Here is a 9,543-nt window from a genome sequence, read left to right as displayed (position 1 = left end):
GCGAAAATATCACTTGATCCGGGAGATTGTGCATCGAGGTGATGTGATTGTCATAAAGATTGCTAAAGTGTTCGAGGGTCATCTAGAAAGTCTGGGTCTACCGGATATGCGACATATTGTCTAGGGTAAGTGGTAGACGTTACTAGGGTATAGTGTATGCCCTAGTTTATTGTATTTTGTTGCATAATGTTGTTGTACAGTAATGTACAGTGCTGTCTGTACAGTAGTGTTGCAGTGTTATGCCCTAATGTTGCAAAACTATGATAAAGAAGAATGTTTTGTTCTTTTCGTATCATTGCAACACTCTAAGACAGAAAGAATAAATTGATTCTCGCCTGATTCAGTTCTTGATCTGATTGGTTCACTTGCTGTTTGATCAGTTCAAGTTTGAGTCTGGTTCAAGGGCTAGGCGGTTCGGTTCGAGTGGTTCAAGACCCGGTTCATTTGTTTTGAACCAGTTGACTATTATTATATTAATTTAATTAGTTGTTTAGGTGTCAAATCTTGATTCATTAATTGTTTTAAATTATGCATTCGATGTATGATTCATTTTTTAATTTATATATGCCATAATGTATGTCATCTAGTGAAAATCCCACCATAGGTTATGCATTATTTGTTGGGGTTGATGCTCTAAAGTCTCATGTTCTGTAGTTTGTAAACAGTTTGTACGAATGCTTGTGATGTATAATATATGATATTTTACTTCACTTCTTGATTTTGCTCAGTTGTTTGTTTTATTTTCTTTACCACGAACCAATAAACCTAAAATCCCTTGTTATCTGGATGTAACTTAAGCATGTATGTGGTGACATATAAGTGGATCATATCTTAAGAGATAACAAAAATGGTCTATAGTAAATGGATATAAGAAGGAAACCTTATCTTGGTAACGCTACGGATGTGGCCCGCTTTGTAGAATGGTCATAAGTGTTGTGACTTATCACAGATCGTCTGATCCTGATCATTTGTGTAGGGGACATGCGAGCGAGGGCATTCTATACAAAGAGTTTGTATAAGACCTGACCACGAAGTGTTAATATCTCGTTATATAACACCGTTCATGACAAAGACTTCACTTCACTAAGATAACCATAAGTAACATGATCTCAATCCTGAGAGAGTTGGGAACTCTTGTCATTGAGGGCGGTCCTTTGATTTGTATGGGTGTGAGTGGCCAGGTCACCGACTCAAACCTACCATTTTGGTGATTCGTCTGATTTGGGTGCTGGGAACTCAATTACACAAGATGGAATTCACTCCTTCCCCGAAGTAGGGGCAAGTAGATAGATAGCTCCCTTAAAGGCTGATTCCAGGGTTTGAACGATGTGGTGTCGCACACCTTCTCTTGGCCTGAGAGGTGTTCACACATAGTTGGACTATGTTGTATTGTTTATTAGAGGAATCAGGGGAACTTCAGGAGTGACTTGTAACTATAGGGGCAAAACGATAAATTGGCACAGCTGTACTTACGAGCATCTGTGAAGGGTCATCGTACTCATGATTGGTTATATCCGAATGATATAAAAATATATCTGTGGTAAGAAGAGTTCAGTTGTTGGTCTTTAGTGGAATGCTTGGTGTCACAATCGCTCTTTCGGAAACTTCTCTTGGCGATTGTGCGGCACTTGTTCCCGCTCACGAACAAGTCAGCCAACTCGAACGCGGACCGCCAGTGGCACACCGAGTGCCTCTTGCAACCTCCACCCCCGTTTTAGGAAAAACGGTTTTAGAAAACGGGTTTGGAGAAAAAGGTTTTCGTAAGCATATTTTAGAGTGTGAATAAAGAAAGAAAGATTGTAGTAGACTAGAAAGCAATGAGCAACAACAATGGCTTTATAGAGTACTACTCTGGGTATGGAGAAGTGATGATTAGTCTTATCCCCATATAGTACATTCTAAACAAAAAGCCAACTGACACCCTTGCATATGCAAAAGGGCAAGCGGTCACTTACAACAAAAATACAAAGAAAGCAAGCTAACTAATCTAATACAATACATGACATGAAAGTATGAGAAAAAATTTTGTTCTCTCCAGTTCAACTAGGACCATAGGTCCTGGATTTCTCCAGGTGCCAAGCTATCCGCCCCTCTTCCTCTCGGTCGAGCTGGTTGGATCGGGCATGCGGCCATGGAAACAAGCCCTGGACAAGCATGACCGTGACATTCTCCCCCACTTAATTGGTTGGTGTCCCTGTCAACCAACCCTGCTCGAACTCGGCGATTGCTGGAGCTGCATTCTTCAAATCTTTTGCACGCTCCCAACTGATTTCTTCGTCAGGGAGGTCCTTCCACTTCATTAAGAACTCTGTCAGTTCTCATCTTGGTCTTCCGATACGGCGAGTATGTCTATCCAGAATTTGTCAACTTCTTTTTCAGCTGAATTCTTCATTGTGATAGGTGGGCGCATTAACATATTCTGCTGCTCGTCATCGGGATTGGGGTGCTAGGGCTTCAGGATACTTACATGGATGATAGGATGGATTTTCATCCATGAGGGTAACCGAACTCTATACGAGGTTTTCCCGACCTTCTCAATCACTTCCACTGGTCCTTCGAATTTTCGTAATAGGCGTTGGTCTCTCTGGTCTCAGAAACGGAATTGTTCTGGTCACATGATCAGTACTTTATCCCCAGCTTGAAACTCGAGGGCCTTCCGCTTCTTATTAGCCCACTTCTTCATCCTCCTTAACGCTCTTTCTAGACAGGCACGAGCTATCTTAGAGGTTTGACTCTACTCCTTAGTGAAATTGTGCACCTGAGGGCTTTTGCCCACATAGGGATGGTCCACCAGATGTGGCATGAGTGGTTGTCTATCGCACACTACCTCGAAGGGCGTCTTTCCAGACGCGGAACTTTGTTGGCTGTTGAAGCTGAACTGTGCAACATCTAACTACTGGACCCAGTTCTTCTATCTAGCGTCGATAAAGTGACGCAGATATTCCTCGAGCATGCTATTAATGCATTTCGTCTGGCCGTCTGTTTGGGGATGGTAGCTAGAGGAAATGTTCAGTGGTGATCCTAATATCTTGAACAATTCTGTCCAAAAGGACCCAGTTAATCTCCCGTCCCGATCACTAACAATGCTTGCAGGGACGCCCTATAATTTCACAATGTGCTTGAAGAATAGTTGGCCAGTCATCATAGCTATACACATCTTCGACATTGGGATAAATGTGGATATTTTGAGAAGGTCGATGATAACAAGGATTGATTCGAACTCTCCCATGGTCTAAAGGGCACAGGTAGGGGCTTCAACAGACCCGCTAATTTCGCCCTTTCGACCTTATCTTGTTGGCAGACAAGGCAAGTCTTGCTAAATTGCATGACATCATCTCGAAGGCTCGGCCAATAGTAACCTTGTTTTAGGAGGGCATAAGTTCTCTGCCAACCGTTAAGTCCTACCCAAGGTGTGTCGTGACACTCTTGCTTCAACAATCTTCGTAACTCCCCAGATCTGGGGATGTAGAGGCAATTGCCTTGGTGTATAGTAAGTTGTCTTCCACCCAAAATTGGGGTGTCTTCTCCTCTTTGGCCAACTGTATAATGGCCTACACCGATGTGTCATTTGCCAAGTGTGTCTTGACAGTTTCTCGCACAGTTCCATTCAACGTACTTGCTTTCAGGTGTGCGAACATGCATAGGGCCGTATGTTCGCTCTTCCGACTAAGAGCATTAGCCGCTTGGTTGCATTTCCCTGGCCTATGCTCAAATTGGAAATCAAATTCTGTTAAACACTCCTGCCACCGTGCCTGCTTTGACGATAACTTCGGCTGGTTGAAAAAGTGGCAAATGGAGTTATTGTCAGTCTTGACTACAAATTTGGCCTCTAAGAGATACAGACTCCAGGCCCTCAAGTAGTGAACTACTGCCAATATCTCCTTCTCAGAGGCGGCATACCTCTGTTCTGCATCATTCAATTTCCTAGTCTCATATGCGATGATGTGTCCATCTTGAAGGAGAACACCACTCAACACAAAGTCAGAAGCATCAGTTTCGACTTCAAACGGTTTGGTCACGTCGGCAATTCAAAGGATTGGCCATTTAATCATCACTTTCTTCAAGCCCTCAAAGGCGACTTGACATTCGGGAGTCCAACTCCATTGGTTATCTTTCTTCAACATCTCGGTCAATGGCCTTGCTCTTCTCGAGAATCCTTCTACGAACCGCCTATAGTAGTTGGCTAGTTTGAGGAAGGATCATAATTCAGTCACGGATATTGACACCTTTCAGTCCCTAATAGCGGACATCTTACCCTCTTTCATGCCAATCCGACCACACTCAATAACGTGGCCAAGGAAATTTACATATAGTCGATTTTTTCTCAATTTTTTGAACACTAGTTGGAGGTGATGTTGGTGGTCTTCCATCGAAACACTATAGACCACGATGTCGTCTAGATATACTACGACAAATTTGTCGAGGTATTCGTGAAACACTTGGTTCATCAGAGTATAGAAGGTTGCCGGAGCATTGGTGAGGTCAAAGAGCATCACGAGGAATTCGAAGGCTCCATATCTTGTGACACAAGTCGTCTTGGGTTCATCTCCTTTAGCAATCCGGACCTAATAATACCCCGACCGCAGATCCAGTTTTGAGAAATATCTGGCACCGTGGAGCCGATCAAAAAAGTCTGTGATGATAGGAAGGGGGTACTTATTGCGAACTGTGAGCTTGTTCGAAGCCGGTAGTCGATGCATAACTGGAGGCTTCTGTCTTTCTTCTTTTGAAACAATACTGGGGCTCCATAAGGGGCCTTTTTCGGTCTAATAAACCTTGCATCTAATAGTTCATCTAATTTCTTCCGGAGTTCGGCCAACTTTGGCGAGGCCATACGATATGCATTCTTGGCAGGCGACTTCACCTCCAGTAACAGCTCGATCTTATGATCAGTCTCCCTTCGTAGAGGTAAGGACTTGGGCAAGCTCTCGAGCATGATATCTCGATACTGCTCCAAGATAAATAGAATTTCTCAGGGGATTTCCTCTTCTGCGGCTTTGACTGACTCCATCGGAATGGCCATGAACGTGGGTTCATCGTGGGCAAGGCCTCTTTTCAGTTGAAGGGCTAAGATAATTCTCACCCTGTTTGGCTATTTGATTCTGGCTTGAACCACGGTAGGTGAAGATCCGACAATTACTAGGCATTTGACGGGGCATCGGTATAACTTTGTGTTTAAGTAGGAATTCCATCCCCAACACTACATCAAAGTCGTCCATCTTGACAATTACGAAGTTAGCCAGGCCTTTCCAGTCCCCTAACTTCATCGGTGTTCTCATTGCTATCTCCGTAATCGGCAGGGCTGCAGAATTCACAGCTTTCATCTAACCCGTGTCTCTTTCCTAGGTTAAATTCAGGCGGCGGGCTTCCGTTTCAAGTTATGGGTTGCCTCAGAGTCGACCATAGTGCTCTTGGGCGATCTCTGGTTGACCCAAGCGTCCACATACGTAAGTCCCTTTTCTAGTGGCTCCGTTGTCTTTCCCATTTTCTTTTAGAGCGCAGATAAGAATTTCAACAACGCCATCCTGGGATTCTCACTCTCTACAGCCGACACAATTTCTGTTTCGCCCTTTTTAGCCTTGTCTTCAGAGCTAGAGGCCAATGTGGCTTGAAAAGCATTGAAATCAGTATGATTCGGACACTCGCCCCGCTCTGTGTGGTCCTCTACATATGAAACAAGATAGGGGACGATTGTAGTTGTTATGCTGTTGTGGCGGCCCCCGCCAGTTGTTCTCCAATCTCGACTGGGAGGGTTTACGGTCTCCCCTGGTGTTCTTGTCTCCTCCCCCAGGCCTGGGAGGGCTGGAACGACTGTTTCTGTTCCCACCATTTGAGGAAGTTTGCTATCTCCTCACGTCTTACGAGTCAGTGCTAAGGTCATATAACCTTTGTGTTGCCGCATAGGCAGAGGGGAGATCTTGTACTCTTTGTTCATATAACTTTGACTTCGCCCACGGTTTAAGCCCTTTGACAAAGCAGAAGACTTTGTCTTTCTCGGACATGTCACGTATGTCCAACATGAGTCCTGCGAATTGCTTTACATAGTCCCTGATGTTGTCTGTTTGTTTCAACTCTCAGAGTTTTTGTCGAGCCAAGATCTCGACATTCTCAGGGAAGAACTGCGAACGAAGTTCTTGTTTCAGACTATCCTAGGTATCCATTGTGCATCGTTCTTCCTATATGTCCGTAAATCGCGATCTCCACCACAGTTTTGCATCTTCAGCTAGATGCATTGTCGCCAATGTGACTTTCGACTCTTATGTCATAGTGTTCATCGCCTTGAAGTATTGCTGAAGGTCGAAGATGAAGTTCTCCATAGCCTTTGCTTCCCGCACCCCACATAAGGGTTTTCGGTTCCGGAATTTTTATTCCCCTTATTGCCATTGCTCCCTAAGATGGGGCCTGGTTCCCTACTGCTCGGATGGTGAGATTCACCTTTGCACTCACATCCGCTGTCTCAGCTCTGACGACGTCAAGGGCCGATTGAAAATCTTCAAACAATTTAGTTACCATCTGAATTATCACTTTCTGGGAGCCGTCCAACTCTTCGACGCGCTCCTCTATGTCGGCAATAGAGCCCGATGAGCTATCACAATGTTCAAAATTGTCAAACTGTGAAACTTTTGTCTTAAGGGTCTCCACCCTCATCATCGGTTTTCTGATGGGTAACCCGTCTAGGCGGCCAACTACCACATCAATTCCATCATCTTTCTTAGCAACTTCTTGTAACCGAGTCTCCAAGAAACGGATACTGTCTGGGACTTCTCTTAGGTAGAGAATTTTCTCTTCCATCTCTACCAGCCTATCCACATGGGACTTATTCAAGTTCTACATCGTCGACATGATTGCTGATCTTTCCTCTATGAGCTGACTTGGCTCTGATACCAACTGTCACAATCGCTCTTTCGAAAGCTTCTCTTAGCGATTGTGCGGCACTTGTTCCCGCTCACGAACAAGTCAACCAACTCGAATGCGGATCGCAGGTGGCACACCGAGTGCCTTTCGCAACCTCCACACCTGTTCTAGGGAAAACGATTTTAGAAAACGGGTTGGAGAAAAAGGTTTTCGTAAGCATTTTTTAGAGTGTGAATAAAGAAAGAAAGATTGTAGTAGACAAGAAAGCAATGAGCAACAACAACGGTTTTATAGAGTACTACTTCGGGTATGGGGAAGTGATGATTAGTCTTATCCCCATATAGTGCATTCTGAACAAAAAGCCAGCTGACACCCTTCCATATGCAAAAGGGTGAGCAGTCACTTACAACAAAAATACAAAGGAAGCAAGCTAACTAAACCAATATAATACATGACATGAAAGTATGATAAAAAGGGGTTGGATTGGGCATGAGGCCATGGGCAACAGGCCCTGGACAAGCATGACCGTGACGGTTGGCAGTTAACGAATGGTAGATCTCGTGGCTAAAGAGTTCAGTCAGCTATTCACGTACCATTGGAGCTTTGAGTCACAGGTTCATAAGGTCCTCTAGGTAGCTTAGATAAAGTTGAGAATCAGTTTTTGGGTCAGTTTGAAATGTTCAAATTGACAAGAGTGGGTTCGATTATATATGATATAATTGAATTGGTTAATTATATATGATATACTTGACTAAATATATGAGATACATTATTTTGGAGGAAATTAGATATAAATATAATTTATATCAAGTAGAGGTGAAATTACTATAGTAGATATATGATATCAAATTATAGATTAAAAATATAATATGATTATATTCATTTATTAAGTAATTAGTTGGTTATGAGATAATTAGCCAGATATTTCTCGTAAATCGTGCGTTAATGGGAAAATTAACTTCGGTTGTTGTAACTGAAGAATAAAACAAAAATTGGTTTCATTTTGCAAAGAGTTCGAAAAAATCACTCAAGGTCTGAAAACGTAACGATCGATTAGCTGAGAGCCTATACGATAGCGCCTTATCGCCTAAACGATTGTACACCCCACGTACTAAATGATCGCACGCATTCTCTAAACGATCGCTTAGCGCGCCGAGTTTTCTAAACAATCGCTTACTACTTACTAAATGATCGCTTAATAAAAGCTATAAAATCGTCTACCTTTCTCTAAACGATAAGCATTCGGCTATATGATAGTCACCTACTATCTCCCACTTGCTTGTCGTTCTACATGATCGTTCCTTTCCTCCTTCCTCTACCAATTCCATCAAAGTCCACTCTTTGAATTCTCACTCCGTGAATACCGAAGGCTTCAAGTGGTGGTATCGTCCCCGGTTGCTGTTTGTTCATGCGTTACCGTTCGTGTAGATGATCGTGTTGCTGGTAGCTGACTGATTGCTAGGCGATAAAGACCGTAGAGGGTTTGCTTCCGCTGAGTTGAGTTTGAAGTGAAGACAGTCTTCAACTGGTACGTTAACTCAATCTATTGTATTTTATTTGTGAAAGCATGCCTATAATTAGTGTTAAATTGCATACATGTTTGTTAGAATGTGTATGTGGTAATTCGATCACAGTGAAATAGGAAAGATCCGAATGCGCTCAAGGATACTCTTGTTTAAGAGTTCCTTCAATTGGTATCAGAGCCAGGTTCTGATATTCCAATTTCAGTGTTGCAATGAATTGCATATACATTCACGGTGGGTGCATATCTGCTCTGTTTAATTGTTAAATTGTTGTGGATGTGCGGATTAGTGGAGTTTTCTGGGATGTTACCTTGGTTTGATTAAATTCTTTTGCATTTCGGTTAATTGTAAAGGTCCCTACATTTTTGGGCACCATTAATTGTTATCGAGTCTGTAATTCAAAGTCAGTTTGAGTCTTGAGTCGTTCGTGAAGAAGTTCGGAGCAAGGGTTGTTGTTTTTTGAGGAAGAAGACGATCAAGGGTTGATCGGGTCGTGTAGACGATTGGGTAAGCGATAGTTGAGTATCAAATGCTCAGGTATCGTTTAACGTGTGCACGCACTAGACGATCATTTAGCTCAGCAAGCTTTATCGCTTAGTAACTGACTAAGCGATCGCAGAGTAACGCACGGTAAATTGTTTACCTTTCACTGCGTTAAGCGATCGCCTAGACGATCAGGCTTTGCAGCCTCGTTGTCGTCTAAGCGATCGTTTAGCTTTTTTGCGCTATCGTCTAGTGTGCGCTAAGCGATCATTTACCTGCGGCGTTTACTAAACGATGGAGTTCTTCTGGTGGTTCAAGATCCGGTTTGCCTGTGAACTAGTTTGCTCGATAGAAAAATGTAATAGATAGAGTTATTTCATTCCGATTTTTGTAACGGTTCATCATGGTCCATTAATCCTTGGTTTTTTTAACGGTTCATCTTGGTCCATTAATCTTCTAGCCCGATAGGGGTTTAGTCATAGTTGGACTATGATGTAACTACAGGGGCAAAACGGTAATTTTGGCCCAGTTGTACTTACAAACAATTTATGAAGGGTCATCATACTGTTGATTGATTATATTCAATAGACACAGAAATATATCTGTAGTGAGAAGAGTGCACCCGTCGGTCTTTAGTAGAGTGTTTGACGGTTAACGGATTGTGAATAACTTAATTAAAGAG

This window comes from Benincasa hispida, chromosome 12, assembly GCF_027475165.1.
Source record: "Benincasa hispida cultivar pf3 chromosome 12, pf3_genome.v1.1, whole genome shotgun sequence".
Classification (NCBI taxonomy): Eukaryota; Viridiplantae; Streptophyta; class Magnoliopsida; order Cucurbitales; family Cucurbitaceae; genus Benincasa; species Benincasa hispida.
Note: the sequence above shows the minus strand (reverse complement) of the source record.